Raw genomic sequence first — 18,926 nt, forward strand, 5'->3', positions numbered from 1 at the left:
ATTCAGTAGGTGTATGATAATTTGAGGAGGTAAATGGTGGATAGAAATAGAAGATTCCATCTGTGGATGGAAACAGAGATTGCAAATTGTCATTCTTTGTAAGTAGTTCCCATGTTAAGATTGTGAAATATCAGAGCTTTTTTATGGACAGTAATACTGAATGTTTCATTTTATTAGCTGGTTAAATATAAGCTAAATAATTTTGAACAAAATTATCTTCTGGCTTAAATATCAGCCAGAAACGCATATTATTTTTTGTTTAGTCTATCAAAGTCTAGCAAGCTAGTGACATACAAAGGCTAAGTAAGATATAATTAAGTTTGTGATCAAACTGAGTATAATTGTGTTAGTTACAGTGTGGGGACAGGAAGGCTAATGTCAGTAATGGAGCACAAGGCCTTTTAACTTTTACATCTCCAATCTGAATAGGGCTTAAACTATTTGTAATACTGATTATTTTTTCTACATTTTGTCTCCATGTATATTAATTGAAGTTTTTCCAGGGTGGTTGGTACACAAATGACTATTCTTTCTGACCATGTTGAGAGAGTGATTTGACCATGAGACTGGGAGATGATTCATTAAAGAATAAATGGTGTTGCTATTCTCTAAATAATCTAAGGGTTTTCATCCTTCCACACTGAAAATCTGACACTTCATCAATACATTTTCTAATATGCGTCCCATTCTGACAAAGCAGAACTTATGAGGGTACCAGGCAGGGCCCTGAGGGTACTGGCCTGAAGTAATACGGTGACCATTGACAAGCAGCAAGTGATAACAGCAAGTACATAGCACACAAGAAGCTGTCTTATACTACATCAGACCGTTGGTTCTTCAGTCTCAGTATTATCTATACCAGGGCTGCACAGCCTTGGCCCTCCTGCAGAATGTTTGGCTACAGCTATTAGCCACTGTGGCTGGGGATGATGAGAGTTGTAGTCCAAAAACAGCTGGAAGGTAAGGGTGTGCATGAACAGATTCCGGTGGTTCGGTTTGAGTTACAGCTAAATTCAAACCAGACTGCTGGACCGCAAGCCAGGGACAAACTGGTTCAGAACTGGATTTTGGTTGGAAATCCAGGGAGGATTCCCCTTTGCAAGCAAAGGGGGAAACCCTGCCTACCTGGGAAAAAACCCCCTAATGGGGCAGTGAGAGGGCATCTGGGTGGTCTGTGGCATGGTGAGGCGGCCCTTCTGATTCCTCCAGACTAGCTCCAGACCAGGCATACATGGAGGCCAGAACTGGGCTGCACTGGAGTGCCAGGTCCAGAGAATTTGGAGGAGCCTGAAGTTTGAGGAAGGAGCTTTGTGGGTTTTTGAGGAGTTGATGATGGAGATTGGAGAGTGTGTTTTGGAGGAGTTTTAAGTGCTCTGGAGTGCATTTTTGGAGGAGTTTTGAGTTTCATGTGCCGAGGAATGCCATTTGGAGCTGCTGCTCAAAGTGAAGTCCAGATTTTTGTTGGGATTGTTCCTCTGGAGTGTGTATGCTTTGTACAGTTTGCACTGGACAATACACTACTGTACTGTGCCTTGTACTGCACAGTACTGAGTCAGACCTTTGGTCCATCTAGCCCACTTCTGAATCATCTGCACAGAATGGCAGAAGCTTCTCAAAGGAGAAGCCAACATGGTGTAGTGGTTAGAGTGCTGTACTAGGACCGGGGAGACCCGAGTTCAAATCCCCATTCAGCCGTGATACTAGCTGGGTGACTCTGGGCCAGTCACTTCTCTCTCAGCCTAACCTACTTCACAGGGTTGCTGTGAGAATAAGCTCAAGTATGTAGTACACTGCTCTGGGCTCCTTGGAGGAAGAGCGGGATATAAATGTAAAAATAAATAAAAATAAATAAAAAGGTTGCAGGCAGGGCTCTCTCTCAGCTCTGTCTGGAGATGCCAGAGTGGAAATGGGAACCTTCTGCTTCACAGAGCAGCCTCATCTCCTAAGGCGAATACCTTATAGTGCTCACATGTAGTCTCCCATTCAAATACAAACCATGGCAGGCCCTGCTTAGCAAAGGAGAAAATTCATGATTGCTACTGCAAGATCAGCTCTCCTCCCTAGGGGGGAGGTGAGGGCCCCTGGTAAAGGTACAATGATTGCACACTTTCCGTTTCTCCACAGATGGAGAAGCGTCAGGCGGGAACCTCAACTGAATGGGAGAGCAAAAGGCAGTGCAATGTTATGTCCCTGCATCAAAAGATTGAGTTGGCTTGAGGGGACAGTGCAGGAGACACCATGGCTTGTGGGGACAGTGCAGCATCTGTTGAGTCCCATTACAGCATTAACAAGTCACCTGTGCACTCCATCAGAAAAAAACAAAGCCAGCATCTGTGTAAGTGTGGCAGCAAGCACTTCAGGAAGTGCAAAGGTGGCGTTCTACTCTCATGATCCCACCATGGAGAAGGTCCTGAACATCTGGATCGAGGACCAAGCTCAGAAGATACTGCCACTGAGTGGACCAGTGAACTGTGAGAAGGCACTAAGGCTGTACAAGAATTTCCTTGAGGCATTTCAACCAGCAACATCTGGTGATGCTAGGCAAACTTTTCAGGCGAGCAGGGGCTGGGTTGAGAACTTCAAGTGCTGCTACAGCCTCCATAATGTGAAACTGGCCAGAGAGGTTGCACCTGCAGATCATGAAGCAGCAAGCACATTCCCAGCAGAGTTGCAGCAGCTGATTGAAGTGATGGGATACAGCCTGAGCAGGTCTTCAACACCAGTCAGATAGGCCTGTTTTGGAAAAGAATGACAGCCCTGTCCTTCATCTCTAACCTTCAGCTCCGGGATTTAAGGTAGCCAAGGACTGGATAACCCTTTTGGTCTGTGGGAATGCTGCTGGAGACCACATGGTGAAGCCAATGCTCCTTTATTCAGCACTGAACCCTCATGTTCTCACAGGTCAAAATAAGAGCCAACTCCCGATCTTCTGGGGAGCCAACAAGAATGCATGGGTGACTGATGCACTCTTTACTGATTGGGTTAGCGACTGCTTCCTACCTAAGGTGGAGCAATATCTGGGAGCAAAAACCCTCACTTTCAGTGTTCTCTTGCTGCTGGATAATGTCCATGGCCATCCTGAAACCCTACAGTTTCTCCATCCAAATCTGCAGATTGCTTTCTTGCCGCCAAACACCACCTCCTTAATCCAGCCCTGGACCAGGGTCTCATTGCAATATTTAAGTCCTACTACACCTGCAGGACATTCAAGAGGCTTATGGACATGATGGAGAATGGCCCCTCTCTGACAATCAGTGATTGTTGGAAGACCTACAGCACTGATGACTGTACTGAAGTCATCAAGGCATCCCTTGAGGAGATCTGGCCGAGAATCTGGAATGCCTGCTGGAAAAAGCTGTGGCCATGGGCAGTCCCTTCAACATCTACCCAGGCTCTTCTCTCAACAGAGGATGAAGTGGCACGAATTGTCAACCTCGTGCACAAATGTTGCTGGTGAAGGCTTGGAGGAAATCCAGCCAGTTGAGGTGGAAGAACTGCTCAAATCATGTGAGGAGGAGTTACTGGCTGGATTTCCTCCAAGCCTTCACCAGGTGAAGGCTTGGTGAGGACTTGGAGGAGCTTTTTTCCCCAAGACCAGAGACTTGTCACAGATGGAGTGATGCAACTCCTCTGTCATTTTTTTAAAAAAATTGTTTTTCTTTTCTGAGCTGGGGTGCTGCTAATTCCAGTGGTACTACAGTAGAGTGATGTAACTCCTCTGATTTGTGATTTGTTGATTTGCTGCCAACCAAGGACAAGACTTCTTAGAGCTGGAACAAGGACTAAGTTTGTTTGGGGGGGTCATTACTGCAGTAGCTGGAGAGTCTGGGAGTCGGGCAGCCAGCGCAGCCAAGGTACAGTGCTTTATTCCTCACTCACTTCTGCTTCCTTTTTGGATGATTTTGGTTGATTTGGGGGACAGACATTTTTGGAGAAACCTAACCCCCAGATTCCCATAGGTTCAAGGTCCCCCCTCCAGTTTTGCCATTTGCAGTAGTAGCTGGGAATCTAACCTCTGCATAAATAGAGGGCCTGCTGTATATGATGATGAATAATCAGCTTCAGCATTCTGTTATTGGTTAGGTAAAGGTAAAGTGTGCCATTGGGTCGGTGTGCGACTGCTGGCAACAACAGAGCCCTGTTGTTGTACAGGAGGGGTTTACCATTGCCTCCTCCCAGGTAGTATGAGATGAGGCCTTTCAGCATCTTCTTATATCGCTGCTGCCCAATATAGGTGTTTCCCATAGTCTGGGAAACATACCAGTGGGGATTTGAACCGACAACCTCTGGCTTGCTAATCAAGTCATTTCCCCGCTGCACCTTTGGATGCCTTCTGTAATTGGTGACTTTTTCTTAAATTAGCCTTTTGATGATTGTCAGAAAAATAATGCATTTTAAATAAATGCATAGCGGAATGAACGGAACGATCTATGTCAAGTTTGTTGGTTTGTGGGACTAGGATGTACCATTCTCAAAGAAATGATTGCAAAGTATTTTAAAGCATTAACGACTGTAGGATCAGTGGAAATGTGTTTGTGAGTTTTAACCATTCTATGCAAACCATTCCTTATCTTCAGAGGGTTATCTCTTGACATTGCAGCGAGATAGAACTATACAGTAAATAATGGATTGTGAGATGCAGCCAGGCTTGCAGAAAATAACTATTTGAGGGATGGTGCATGAACAGAAAGCTGTAATTTTGACAGGTGGCAAGGTGTCGTGTCACCAAGCCCTTCTAAAGCCTCATATCTCATACCTATTGATTAATGGCTCTAATTAAGGAATGAAATCAAGCATGTGAAGACAGGGGATCGCTTTAGGTCCTTGTTTGGTAGTTTTCTCTTCCTGGCATACAACTCATCCATCTAAATATCACTGCTCTTTCATTTATTACAGCCGGATGATACCAAAAAGGAAGTTGAGGGGGTCCATGCTGAGCTTGTCATTCCAGAACTTGATTCGGTAAGAACTGAGGTAAGAGGGTGAGCTGGAACATCACTGGAATCATTGCTGTATTCTCACTTTGCAAAACATTCTTCTTCCTTCCTTTTTTTTTTTCCTTTTAAAAAAAAACAATGCTAACTGTTCTGCAACTACATTGCTTAAGGCCCAAATCCTGGTGCCAGGTACAGTTGTTATGTGTATAGCTTGTTCTTGAATGGAATGAATTCAGATTTATTCCAGAGTAATTGGGAGTGAAAAGTGGCTCTTAAAGGGACACTCTCAGCCAAAGTTTGAGATTTATTCAGATTTGTTTATCTTAAATCTATGTTTTTCCTTTGGGGGAATAAGATGCTCCAAAGAGTGCATGTACCTTTTGAGAAGAAGAATGAGAAAATGAGGTGAAATAGGAGGGCTTTGTTAGTAAGCCTAGCAAATCAGGTTATATTAATGAATCTTGAATACTATCTGCCTTGCTGCGAGTATGCACTCTGCTTACTAACAAGACCAAAAGTCTGACATTATGCTACACAGCTAAACAAGTCTCTAGGGGGAAAGGACGGCTACTTCCCCCTGAATTATAATGCTAAAGCTTTGAATCCTTTGCAGGCATTTACTACTCTGGCTAGTTGGAGGGAGCCACCACCTGGAATCTGCAGCATACAAGGGGAAAAATATAGTACTTTCCTTTTCCTAAATTCTCCAACCAAAAGGAGACAGAAGCCGATACACGTGTGGAACTAAAGCTAAGACTTTCCATTATCTTATCGTCATCTATACGCTGCAACTTTCTATTTCACTTTGAAGAAGTGTCCATTAGCATGGCAGAATTGCACCACAAAATGTTGCCTGGGTATCTTTTTAGAGCAACAAGGGAAAATAAATCATATACAAGTTTGCTTGCTGCAGACACATTAAATAAATAATATAGAAACAATATTGTTTCAATTTTGCTCAATACACTCAGATGATGTAGGGTTGATCCTCCATTGAGAAAGCTGAACTCTGTTCCCATTGCAATGGATATAAGACTGGCCATTTAGTTTTAAAAGGCTATAACCCACATAAGCTTGTTTTTGCTTAATATTTATGTCTTGATGTTTTATTGGTTATGTATAGAGTGTTTTTCTATTTCAGATTTTTATGTTAAGTGTGATTGATTGTAAGTCGCCTTGAAGGGGTGGGGTTTTTTTATGGACCAAAAGGCAGGATATTAATGTAATAACTTTTTAAAAAATTAATTAGTATGTTAGGAAGTGGCAAATTAAAATAAGGAATACTTTAGTATGCTTTATGGACAAGGTTATATTTTAGCAAGATACATTTTGAGTTTTTATTGTTGCAAAATGGCGGCATAAAAACCACATGCATATCTATGTATCTGAGTCTTCTGCGTATGTCTCTTATATGTATCTGTATACAACTGCAAATATGGACTTAATATTTATACCAAAACTAGCTGTGAAATGATGTTATAAAAATCCTAGACAACAAAGTTATTGGTAAAGCATTATGGGGCTGTGATAATACTGTTGTTATTATTAACTTGTAATACTGTTTTTACATTAGTGGATGTCTGTACACTGCATACAGATGTAATGTAAAATCTCTATGTTAGAAAGCCCTTGGAAAGGGTCCTATTGATGCTTCCTATAGGATAATGATTTTAAAGGTAACATGACATGAAAAGCTTCATATAGGACCAATTAAAAAAGAACTGACTGTGTGGAACCCTATTAATTGGTCCAGATATGTGTACAGAAGCCTCAAAAATAAAAGTTCCTTTCCATTTATTTGCTCAGTTAAGCTCCCTGAAATGCTCTTTATAAATTAATTTTGCAGATTACCTCATCTTTTTATTTATTTTTAAGAGCCCCTTTTGAAAGATTAGAAATAACGACAAAATCATTGCTTACTGAAGCAAGCAGACTTTGAATCCAGCTATGCACATTAGAAAGATGTTACACACTGCATACTTTTAATAATGATCATTTAGAAGATAATTTTAGCATCCACACAAGAGAAAAATGGATTTTTGATGAGTTCTTATATGACCATATGTGGTATTAGTCAGTGTGAGGTATTGCTAGCAAGCTCATTGCTTTCAAAAATCAAAGTTAAATGGTTCATCTATCATCAGAATTTGTGTCTGGGCGACTTGTCTGAACATCAGTATGATTTATGGTTTGAATTGGAGGAGTCAACCATGCATGTTTCTTAGTTTATCGTTTTATGCTGTCTTCAATTAAATGTCTATAAACACAGTGATGGCTTTATGACACTGTCCATCAATAAAGACTATCAGATTTTGCATAGAATATGTAATTTTCAGGAAAATAATGACCTTTTGACTTCAAGGTGTCCTGTTGTACACATGATATATTTCGAATGGATAGACTCCAATTTTTATCCCAGTTCCCTTTTCTTCTAGTCCTATAGCCTAATTAAGATAGCAAATGTATTTTGTTTAATGCAATTCACACAGAGTTAATATACAGGCTTTTTAATGAAATTATAAACATGGGATGCACTATGATGGTTACAGCTCTCAAAGGTATTTATGAAATCTTGATTTTATTGAGAGGTAAAGGAATATTCAATGAGCTTTAAGCATTTTATTGCATATTGATTTGGTATTTGATTGTTTTACCATATTGGTGCCTTTACTAAGGGAAATAACACATACATTAAAATTAAATTAAATTAAATCATGCTACAAAATGGATGAATGCAAGGAAAACATGGGCTTTCATTTTCTTCAGGGACATTGAATAATGGTATGTTCACTCTTCATATTTAGGAACTACTCTATAGCATTTGCAGGGGCAGCATATGGAGGCTGAACCATCTTTCTATGCAGCTGTGCCCTTATGGAACTGCCGACAGCCATGCATTAAAAACTGTATTCCAGATCTTATTCTTAAGGCAATATGGAATAATATATAACACATTTTTTCCATTTATCCCTTAATAGGAAATGTGGAAAGCACCAGTTAGCTGCAGTACTATTTAAAATGTTTTACACACAATCGTGCAATGTTGCTGCTAATAAACATCCCTTGCATATCTGGCATGATTAGAAATACTTGCAACCTCCCTCGATTATATTCAGACGGGTGAAACGCTTGCAGTAAGAGGGTTTATCTAGGCTACATTCTACCCTTCTATTATTCTGTGTCTGCCGTACATTTTCCAACCCATTGAATTGCATTTATTTTGCACTTCGTTTTGCTCTCTCATCAGAATTACAAGGTTGGTCATCAGAGGATCCTAGGGAAAGTTTTCCCACTATTCTGCTTTGTAGAGAAGCTTTAAACTGAATTTTCATACATCTCCTCCCACCCGACCCCCCCAGCTATTAAGGGTACACACGAATGGAAGGCAGGGAGGGCTGGTGGGGGGGGGGAGGCTATGCATTACCTCCCCCACAAATGATTCCTCATTGTTGGCGGGAAGTGCAGAATGTGCTCCCATTCAATCCAAGCTTGCACGCAAACTCACCGGAGGCTGGAATGATGGATCCCGACTTCCATGTATCTCACAATGCACTGTGTGATGGGCAGAGGTGTATCTAGGGAAAATAGCGCCAAGGGCAAGCACTGAAATTGCGCCTTCTGTCCAAACATCTGACACCCATCGTTCAGATAACTTTACCATAATATCAGCTGAAAAGTACAAGTCAATGTAATCTCGTTAATCTTTTAATATTTCAAAAACTATTTCACAGTGGAGGTAGCCAGACCAAAAAATGCTGGGAAACTACAAATTTCAGAATGCTGGGGCTCATGAAATACCCAAATACTATGTGGAGGTGTACTTGGAAAACTAAAGAGAAGTGCCTGTCTAATTCTCTACTATGCATTGTAGCATCACTATTACATACGTTTTAAAAATAAGTGGAGAATTTGACATTTCCCAGATACTCTAAAAATAATTAAAGGATATGCAGAGTAAACTGTGTCACTGCTTGGAATATATTCTAGTATTTCAGAAAGACAGTTAAAATGAGAGAAAGAGAGCAAGAAACTCCCAGTGGGCCTTAATACTAAGGATTTCACACTGATTCAAAGACAAACTCACCATTAATAGCCATATTATTAAGACATCACATCCAACTCACTTATCACAAGAAGTAAAGTAAGAGCAAATGAATACAATCCTAGCTCATAAGTTTCAGCTTATTATTCACAGGACCTGATTCTCTGTACATAGTGCCAAACTGAATATGTGTACAGTGACTTATATTATATTAAATTTTTTTAAAAATACCTGTAGCCCCTTCGGGGGCTTCCTAAAGGCTGTGTGGTGGGTCTGCAAAGGTTCCCCTTCCCCTTGCTGGCCTCTAGGGCTTTGCAGGGACCATTTGAGCATGTGCGGTGGCCATTTTTAATATATATATACATATATATATTTAAAATTGGCTGCTGAAAACAAAATGGCTGCCGTGCATGCTCAAATGTCCTCTGCAAGGCCTGGCATGGCCTAGGGCCTCACAGAGGCCATTTGAGCATGCAGAGTGGCCATTTTGTTTTCAGTGGCCATTTTTTTAAAAAAATAATTTTTAAAAATGGCGCCCCCTTCAAGTGGCACCCAGGGCATGTGCCCTGCCTGCCCTACCCTAGATACGCCCCTGGTGATGGCCACAGTACATTGGGGGATACCCTCATGAGACAGGTGCTCAGGCAGGCAGGCAGGTGGATCCATGTGGATCCAGATGCTGCAAAAGAGCAGCCCAACCCAGGCAGGGCTGCAATAGCCTGGGTTAGGCTGCTCGTGGTATATGGTATAAGGTATGATGGCACAAAGCATGTCTAAGTCTGGTCATTAGCTGGATGGGTGACCACCTAGCAACTCCTATGTACAGAACATTACCTTGAATTCTATGATAGAAGAAAGGTGGGATATAAATGTAATTAATAAAAGTGTGGTCAGGAACCCTGTAGTGGATTAAGCCTTTGTCTCAGAGCCAGCTCATGTGAGGGGGTCAATGCTGAGTCGCCCCTGGTGAGCTGCCTGGGTGGACTTCTCATAAAGCCTTTCTGTATTTCTGGTGGATTACAATGCTGCTGCCACTACCCCCTTATTGGCAGAGTCTGGACTCCCTGGTCTTGGGGTGGAATATCTTAGGGAAAACTCTCTTAACTTTGCTAACAAGGAAAGTATGGGGAATATAGTTCCACGTGTGTAGCAGGCAAGCAATCCGTGGAGACTGGTTTTGCACCAAAGGAGCACCCCCTCCCTCCCAGAGTTAGCCAACCACTCTGTGAGACTTTAGAAGAAGAAGAAAATAAGAAAACATTTTATTAAAAAGCTACAAAACAGGTTGTCAGGCTTCTCAGCATTTGGGATACAATTAAAAATATATAGAAGTTTACAAGAATACTTCAGAAGCGCCCAGCATGTTCAGGGTGGCACACTTTTTGGAACTTAGATACTCCGTTGCAAAGAACAGATATATAGGAAATGCAAAGCACACACACACACACACACCCCAAAATAAATTCCCTGATGCAAAGTCTGACTTCACAAACTGTTCCCTAATCTGGGTTCCCTTTCCTGTTTTTCTATGAACTCACCAAAACTCCTGATGAGGACAAAGCTTTGTGCAATCCTGTCTCCCAAGGATCTGCAGAGTTACTCCATGCAAGAAGCCTCCTTGCTGGCTTCTGCCACGAGGGAACAAAACTCCATGCTCCTCACTAAGCCTTTCCTCACACGCTTCTCTCTCTCCAATTTCCTCCTTCTTGTTCCCAGAATTCCCAGGACAGTTCTCTAGGTCCCACCCACCTGGAGTACTGATTCGTTGAGCCTGGAGTTCACCAGCCTGTCAGTCAAGAGAAAAGTTCACTTCCTGTTAACTCTTTAGAGGGTGGGGAGACTGGTCACTACAAACTCTATAAAGAGAGAAAGGGGGGATTTCAAAAGAATATAATAAGAGCATTTCCCTCTCCTGGAGCTGGAGAACACAATGGAGAGTTTCCCCTTGCTTCTCACTTGGTCTCTAAACTGACAATCCCATGATGGGAGTATCTTATGATACATAATGTGCGAGGAACTGGCTATCCTGTGATGCATAACCTGGGACATTTTGTGTGTGTAACTTCCTTGAGATAATTTCATTTGTTTATTAAAGTTCTGGCTTGATTGTTAAGAAAAATGGGAAATACTTTCCTTCAAATGTGATGCCAGCAGAAGATAGTGAGGGACAGTGTTTCCTATGACAAGGATTCCCAGATGTTGCTGACTACAACTCCCATCATCCTCAGCTGCAATGGCCTTTGGGAGTTGTAATCAACCTGGGAATCCCTTTTACAGGGAACACTGGTGAGGGATGCAATAATATATCTGATCAGCAGAAAAGGCAGACGCACAAGCTCGATTCAGACATGCAGTATGAGTGTACAGATGTCTGTACACTTGTAAACATGTTTGTGTTAATGACTGTAACTGTGTTCATTTTTAAAACAAACCTGGATACAGGCCTTTCAAATGCCTGATAGGGTGATAGGAAGTCGACTTGTGTATCTGCATTCAGACACATGTGAATGACTGTTCCTGTCAGGGCAGACCCTAGCAGGGTGCAGGGCTTCGGGTGAATCAGCATGTGCAGGGCCTCCTTAACATTTCATATCATTACATAATCATACTGATTGATGACATACAGTACAAATAGTGTGAGTGAGTTTTTTGAACATGTCCAACCAGCTTGGACATATAGTGCATTTCTAAATAAATAAAAATAAACACATGCTTCACAGTTCTCAGACCTTTGGGGTTGCAAATCAACTTGAGCATAGTGCATTCATAAACAAACAAACAAACAAACAAATTATATTTATTATATATTTGTTCCAGAAATTTTTGTAATTTTCTTCTATGAAACAAGCCACTTATAGGTTTTTTTGGATGGGGTTTTTTAAACCAACAATTTGTCCAATCCACTTCAAATTAAATATACATATTCCTCCCACCCTGCTCATCATCTCTGCTCAATACCAAAGCCCTATGCCAAGTCATTCCAGGACAGGTGATCTAAAGGCTGGGGCAGAAAGTAGGGATGTGCATGGAACAGGGGTGTGTGTGTAGCTTTAAGGGGGGGTAGTACTGGGCAGTTTGCGGCGCACGCGCTAGCGGCGAAGACGAGCACGCGCGCCGCGAAGGTCACATGCGCACCACCAGCTCTTCCTGCTTTTAAGCTAGCAAGGATAACAACGGGGCAGGGGCGACAGGGAGGAACTCTGCCGCCTCAAGAACGTTTGGAAAAGTGCCAGCACCGGAGGGGGAAGAGCGGCGGGGGGGGGGAGTACTACCACTCTCTTAAAGACACACACTCCCCCCCAGGCCAAACCGAACCCCCGGAATTCCAGACCAGTTCGGAGGCCTTGACAATGGCCTCCGAACTGAACCATGCACACCACTAGCAGAAAGGGTGGCATTTTATCCTTTTTTAAAAAAAATGAAGGCAAAGGGAAGATTCTTCCATATGGGGGTGGAATGATGGTCTAAAGGGGGGAGCTTCACTACCAGGCATTTTTGTAATTTTCTGCCATGAAGCAAGCCACTTATAGGACTTTCTGGATGGGTTTTTAAAAAATTAAATACAAAAAATTAAAAACCAACAATTTGTTCAATCCACTTCAATTTAAATATACATATTCCTCCTACCCTGCCCTACATCTCTGCTCAATACCAAAGCCCTATGGCAAGCCAATCCCTAAATGTTTGGGGAGTGGGGAGATCACCACAAAAAGGAAATCACATCATACCTCCATTACTAAGGCAGGGCTGGGCAGGGCAGAGGGTCTGCAGAGAGTTCTGGTGCTGGACACTCTCTGCCTGCCAGCTTGCTTCTTTCCTGAGCTTCCGGTTTTAGGGAGGCCTGCACGGAGGCCTCTCTGGAAGCCCTGTCCACCCACTGAACAGCTGAGAGGGAGCTCTAGCAATTTGCCTGGGAGCCTTTCAAGCTGCACACAGACACAAAAGATTGGCTCCGGCTGGGCTGTGGGGAAAGATAAGTGGCTGGGACTGGGGGAGAGAGGAGGGCAGACTGCACTGCAGTGTGCCCAGAGGGGGCCTGTGCCAGTGTGGGGCTCAGGGCGATTGCCCCGGTTGCCCCACCCTAAGGACAGCCCTGGTTCCTGTGTGCAGAGCTCTACCTGTGTTTACTGTACACTTGAACTGCACACTAATTGAACAAGTGTTGAACATAATATGTGCATGGGCCTATAGCTTCCAAGTATTCTTCAAAATGGTTTCAAAGGAAGAGATACTGTATGTATGTACTGTACATGCACATGTGCAGATATTTTAATTGTGGTCAGTTTTCTTTCTACTGCTGCTGTTTGGTCTGAGTTGGAATTTTTCCAGTGTTATACAGTCTCAAAAATATTAGGAACATAGGAAACTGCCATATACTGAGTCAGACCTTTGGTCTATGTAGCTCAGTATTGTCTTTACAGACTGGCAGCGATTTCTCCAAGGTTACAGGCAGGAATCTCTCTCAGTCCTATCTTGGAGATGCCAGGGAAGGAACTTGGAACCTCAGATGCTCTTCCCAGAGCAGCCCTATCCCCTTAAGGGAATATCTCACCGTGCTCACACATGTAGTCCCCCATTCAAAGGCAAGCTAGGGTGGACCACTAAGGAGACAGTTCATGCTTGCTACCACAAGCCCAGCTCCCCTCCACAATATTCTGGGTGGTAGCTTGATGAGATATTTTCCTGTCATTGGCTTGGGGCGTGGGGGAGGAAGAATTTGCCCTTGCCAACTTGGCATTCTTTGTCTGCAAAAATGTATCAGCCTGACTGACCACTGCCTCAGAGGCACTGCTCTGGGTTCTCATTCCATTTCAAGAACATCTGGTGGAGATTTGGGTGAAGGACCCTTCCTGCAGTGCCTGCTTTTGAAATACCCTCCTTAGAGAAGTGTGCCTGGTGCCAAGTTTGTATTTAATGTTGGTTTTAGAAGCAAACCTCTTTATCTGCCCAAGCTTTTTAGTCCATGCTATTGCTTCTGTGCTTTTATGTAGCTGATTCGGATGTTAGTGTTGTGATTTGTGAGTCATTTATTATTATTATTTCTGCTTCTCATAATTTTTTGAGAGCCATCCTTAGAGATAAGTGTGGCATATACATACTATAAACAAATGGACGGTGGGTAGTGGAAGGGCTGTTCTTTGAATCCGAGAGGAGTTCTTGCTAGGGGCTTCCAGGTTTGAACTGCAAACTGCATGGCCTGAGGCTGGGATTTAGACAAGTGAGGTGCCTGAGGCTGCCTATGTTATGCCTTAGAGTCTTCTTTGGCCACAGAAAGGAACAGGAGTGTGCAACATCTGCCTCTGCATTTGCAGATGGTGTGAGGAAACCTCTGGCCTGGACCTCTGCCATTGCCCTGTAATCTGCCTGCTGAACTTCAGGTTCCAGATCTCCTCCTAACTCTTCACAGTTTTTCAAGCGGGGCCGCTTTGGCAAAACCCCTTCAATGTGAGAGCCATTGCCACCCCACTGACCTCCACATAGTACTGCACTCTTTCGCTAGAAGAGCACGTTGAGAAATTGAGCCTTCTCTTAAGAGCTCTGTGGGGAAATGCTGGGAAGGGCTAAACTTCACAGCACTCTGTGCACATCTTCCAGGATTGTGCAGGGGCTCAAGAGGGCTCTGTTTCCCTTAAACGAAACCCTGGCACTGGCAAAGCACAGCACTCATGAGAATGGTGCCAGGTGGGCTGTGCAGAGTATTCAGCTTTGGCCAAAGCGTCACACAGGCCCAATCAACTACTAGTCAGGGAGCGGCACTTCGGGTTAATGGGAACCACTAATGGCTCCCAGGCTTTATAATGAAGAACAGTGTCCTAGCTCCAGCTTCTAACTGATTTCAAGAACCAGGCCCAGCTCAAGCTCAACCAGTGCCTGAGGTGAGGTACAACCCTCTCCATGCGCTAGCAATTTCTTCCCTCTCCACACAATTGCGACCTCAGCTTCTCCCCTGGCACACAGAGTTTTTCCACACCATTTCCATCCTTTTCCTTCTCACTGACATATGAAGTACACTGGGGAGCAGTTTCTCCCCACCAATATTCCGCAACATTACTTATTTTGTTGACAATTCCTCACCATCTTTTAAACAGTCCATGCTACCATACAGGCTAGTCTCCTCCTCCTTGTCAGCTGCTGCTAATTTTCCTGCTAAAAACAGACCGTGTGGGTTTTCAAAAGGTAGGGAGAGTGCAGAAATTAGCAGCAGTCAGCTCAGAGGAGATGAGTCTGAATGGTATTGGCAGAGACTGTCCCCATGAAATAAGGAAATGGTGGTGGGAGTTGGAAGGGACATTGGGGAGAGAAAATACTCGATATGCTGGCAATGACTGGAACCTAGTGGGAAGAGGAGAAATGTACTAAGGAGAAACGAAAGAGCTGGGAAGGGAAGACAAACTTCACTGCCACCAGGAGGATAGGGTGAGGCCTCATGAGGGTGCTGGTGGGACAGCCACACTTCCCAGTCTACCACTTGAAGTGACTGCTTCATCAGGCCTCCTTGGAAGGCCAGCCCTGTCATGAACCTTAAACTGGATAAAGCACTGACAGCCTAGATTCACTTATGGCCACCTACAAGCTTGACCTTACCCTGAGATCAGGTGCACAGTGTCATCCAAGCAGTCCCCATCTTGGACCTAAACTCTCACATCATTTCAGAATGGAACAAAAGCCATAGCAAAGAAATGAAATGAGAGCTTGCAACCAGGAGAGTGTCAAGACTAGCAGGCTAAAAAGCCATTAAGGCATAATCTGGAAGGTGAGGTGTAACTGAGGAGACATTTTGGAATGTGAGGCAAAGCAGTCACAGGTTGGGCAGTTAGGCAAGAAGGCAGATAGACACAGCAGAAGGCAAGGCACATCTCAACCATGATTGTGGTGATGAGTTCCTTAAGAGCTGGGGAAGACTTGAGAACTACAGGACAATATGAAGCCCCATTGACTTTATTGCTAATGAGTCAGCTGGGTGAGTCAGAGAGCAAGCTTCTGTATCTCCTCTGGCCAGTTGTGTCAGTGACACACAAGAACAGCAAATGTTACTTTTAAGGAATTAGTGGCTCCCTCTTCTGGTAAACTTACCTGGCAGGGGAGACACCATGATCATGAAGGTGGTTTTCCCAGGGTGAGGCTCATCTATTGCACTTCGGGTGTGCTGATCCCTGCGATTTCCCCAAATGTGGGAAACTCGACTGCATAATTATATATAATTATATATATATAAACTATATTACACATACACACATGCACTATACCGCCCTTTTTTGGAAGGGTGGTATAGAAATTGAATTATTATTATTATTATTATTATTATTATTATTATTATTATTATTATTATTAAACAGATACAGTTATACAGGGAGTCGGGTTCTGGCCAGCCAGGGTCTTTGGTTCAAGACCACACCAGTGCCTAGCAAAGGATAAGATGAAACCTAAACATGCAAAACATAGCAAGAACAGCTATATCAGGAAGGTTGGAAGTTTTATAGCTGGGTTGCAATTAGAATGTCAAGTTCTTAAATTTGAGCTAACCCAGGAAGTTAATTTAAGGATCTCTTGGGCCAGAAATTAATGCAGGCCAGAAGGGATGCAAACTGCCTCCCATAGCATTTTAGGAGTCCCGCCCCCCTATTTTACTGAAGCCCCCTGCCAAATGTAATAACCAATATCCTCATACCCCTAAACATATTTTTCTCCACCAAATCTGTATTTCCTCTCCCTTCAAAAAATGTACACGAGGAGTGCTAGTGCTCCTTAAGCTCTCCCTCCACTTCCTCCCCTGCAAGTCAGGAGTAGGTCACACACTTACCCAAACAAGCAAATGTGAATACTTGTGCACTTCTACTGCACCAGCACCATAATAAAGGCCATTCGCACAACCTAATTATACGATGCTGGGGAAGGCAGGGGGAAGGCAGGATCACATCTACCTTTCCCCCGGATGATCTGGCCATCCTCTTCAGCTGTGCTGCTTGCATGGCCACACATACCATACTGCAGCAGGTAGTGCAGCCATTTGGAGATTGGGGAAATGCAGCCTGGTCTCCAGAAATCCCTCAATGCACTGCACATGCATTGGGGGATTTCCCTGCTGCCAGGTGCTCTAACTGGGTGCTCTGTGACCAGGGACTGGGGCAGAAAAAACCTGGGCTACCCCAGTGAAGAATGCCGGGATTGGGACCGATCCCAATGCTCCACATGAGCAGCCTTACCCAGGTAGAGGTACTCATGTGAATAACTCTAATGTGTAAATGGCTGTATGTAAGACTAGTCCTTTCTCTCTCTACTGGCCTTCAGAGCTAGGCCCAGGGGTGTAGCTACAATTGAACAGATGGGTTCAAAGAACCCAGGCCCCTGAGCTCCACTCCTCCCTATTTTCTTCATTATCTCCCTCACTCCAAGGGGCCACCAGAGAGAGGGGTGAACACGGGCCCCCTCTCCCCTAGCTACGTCCCTGGCTAGGCCGGCACTCATGTACCACAGGATATACCACAGGATAAGACCAAAGGGTCTGTGTTTTTCTTGAGCGATTCCTTAGCTGACTAAGAGAGGAAAATAACCTGTCAAGAGCCTGATTAGTATTTGTTTATTTATTCCTTTCACCTCCTTATGGTACAGAGTAGGAACATTAGGGGAACAAGAAAATATAGTTTCCTCATTTCTTGCCAGTCTGTGTTTAAGTCTAAATCTGCATGTGTAGTTCACATATTCCTGCTGTGGTGCATCATCTGTATGTTTGCATTTATTTTTGATATTGGCCTTTCTAAAAAGTACAAGAAAAGAAATCTCAGCATTTTGCACATTTCTCAGCACCCACATTTTAGAGCTGAAACAAAGATAAGGCGAAATGATTTTTTAAAAACCAAATTCAAAATTGGTAAATTTATATTCCTTTTTTAAAACATTACCTATTGTTGGATTTCATGATTGGGGGGAAACAGCTTAAAGTGTTGAATTTAGCAATAATGTTAATTTTAAAAGATATCCCTAAGAAACATTTTATTGTTATTATTATTATTATTATTATTATTATTTACACAGTCGGACAGGTGTTATTGACTGGTTTGTTTTATCCAGACATCAAGTCCTTCCCAAGGACCTGGGATGGCTGGATTTTATTATCAATGTTGTTGCTGTTATAGATATTGTTGCAGAATATAGGCTGTTCCCAGTAAAGCTGCTTTTTGTAATTGGCTGATGGTGATTTCTGTGGCCCCTATGGTGTTGAGGTGCTCTTCAAGGTCTTTTGGAATTGCACCTAGGACGCCAATTGCTACTGGGATTTTTTGTTCTTCTTCTGCCACAGCCTTTCAATTTCAGTTTGTAGATCTTTGTATTTGGTTATTTTTTCTATTTCTTTTTCTTCTATTCTGCTATCACCTGTTATTATTTATTTATTTATTTATTTATTATTAAAACTTTTATACCGCCCTTCCAAAAGGCTCAGGGCGGTTTACATTAAAACACCTTTAAAATCAATTAATAATTAAACAAAAATTTTGGAACATAAAACAATGATTAACAATTAAAAACATCATAAAACAACAATTAAATAATCAGAACAATTTAAAAACAAGTTTTAAAAAGCTGAGAAAGCCTGATTGAAGAGATGTGTTTTCAGGTGTTTTCTGAAAATTGCCAGAGATGGGGAGGATCGTATCTCAGAAGGGAGCGCATTCCACAATCTCGGGGCAGCAGCCGAGAAGGCCCGTCTCTGTGTAGCCACCAAACGAGTTGGTGGCAACTGGAGACGGACCTCCTCAAGTGACCTCAACGGTCGGTGGGGCTCATAGCGAAGAAGACGCTCTCTTAAATACCCAGGGCCTAAGCCGTTTAGGGCTTTATAAGTTATGACTAGCACTTTGTATGTTGCCCGGAAACCTATCGGCAGCCAGTGTAACTCCAACAACAAGGGAGTAATGTGGTCTCTCCGAGATGACCCAGAGACCAACCTG

The 18,926-nt window shown here is 43.1% G+C and overlaps 1 long non-coding RNA gene and 1 other non-coding gene across 2 annotated transcripts; both read left to right on the forward strand.

Moving 5' to 3' along the window:
* Positions 1-3,755: 3,755 nt before the first annotated feature.
* LOC128324856 (uncharacterized) lies at positions 3,756-7,277 on the forward strand. The gene is made up of 3 exons (XR_008307135.1): positions 3,756-3,854; positions 4,897-4,974; positions 5,551-7,277. It is a non-coding gene; the product is annotated as an uncharacterized LOC128324856 (long non-coding RNA).
* Positions 7,278-16,045: 8,768 nt separating this feature from the next.
* On the forward strand, positions 16,046-16,202 carry LOC128325498 (U1 spliceosomal RNA). The gene has a single exon (XR_008307492.1). It is a non-coding gene; the product is annotated as a U1 spliceosomal RNA (small nuclear RNA).
* The last annotated feature ends 2,724 nt before the right edge of the window (positions 16,203-18,926 follow it).

The sequence above is a fragment of the Hemicordylus capensis genome, chromosome 4, assembly GCF_027244095.1.
Source record: "Hemicordylus capensis ecotype Gifberg chromosome 4, rHemCap1.1.pri, whole genome shotgun sequence".
NCBI lineage: Eukaryota > Metazoa > Chordata > Lepidosauria > Squamata > Cordylidae > Hemicordylus > Hemicordylus capensis.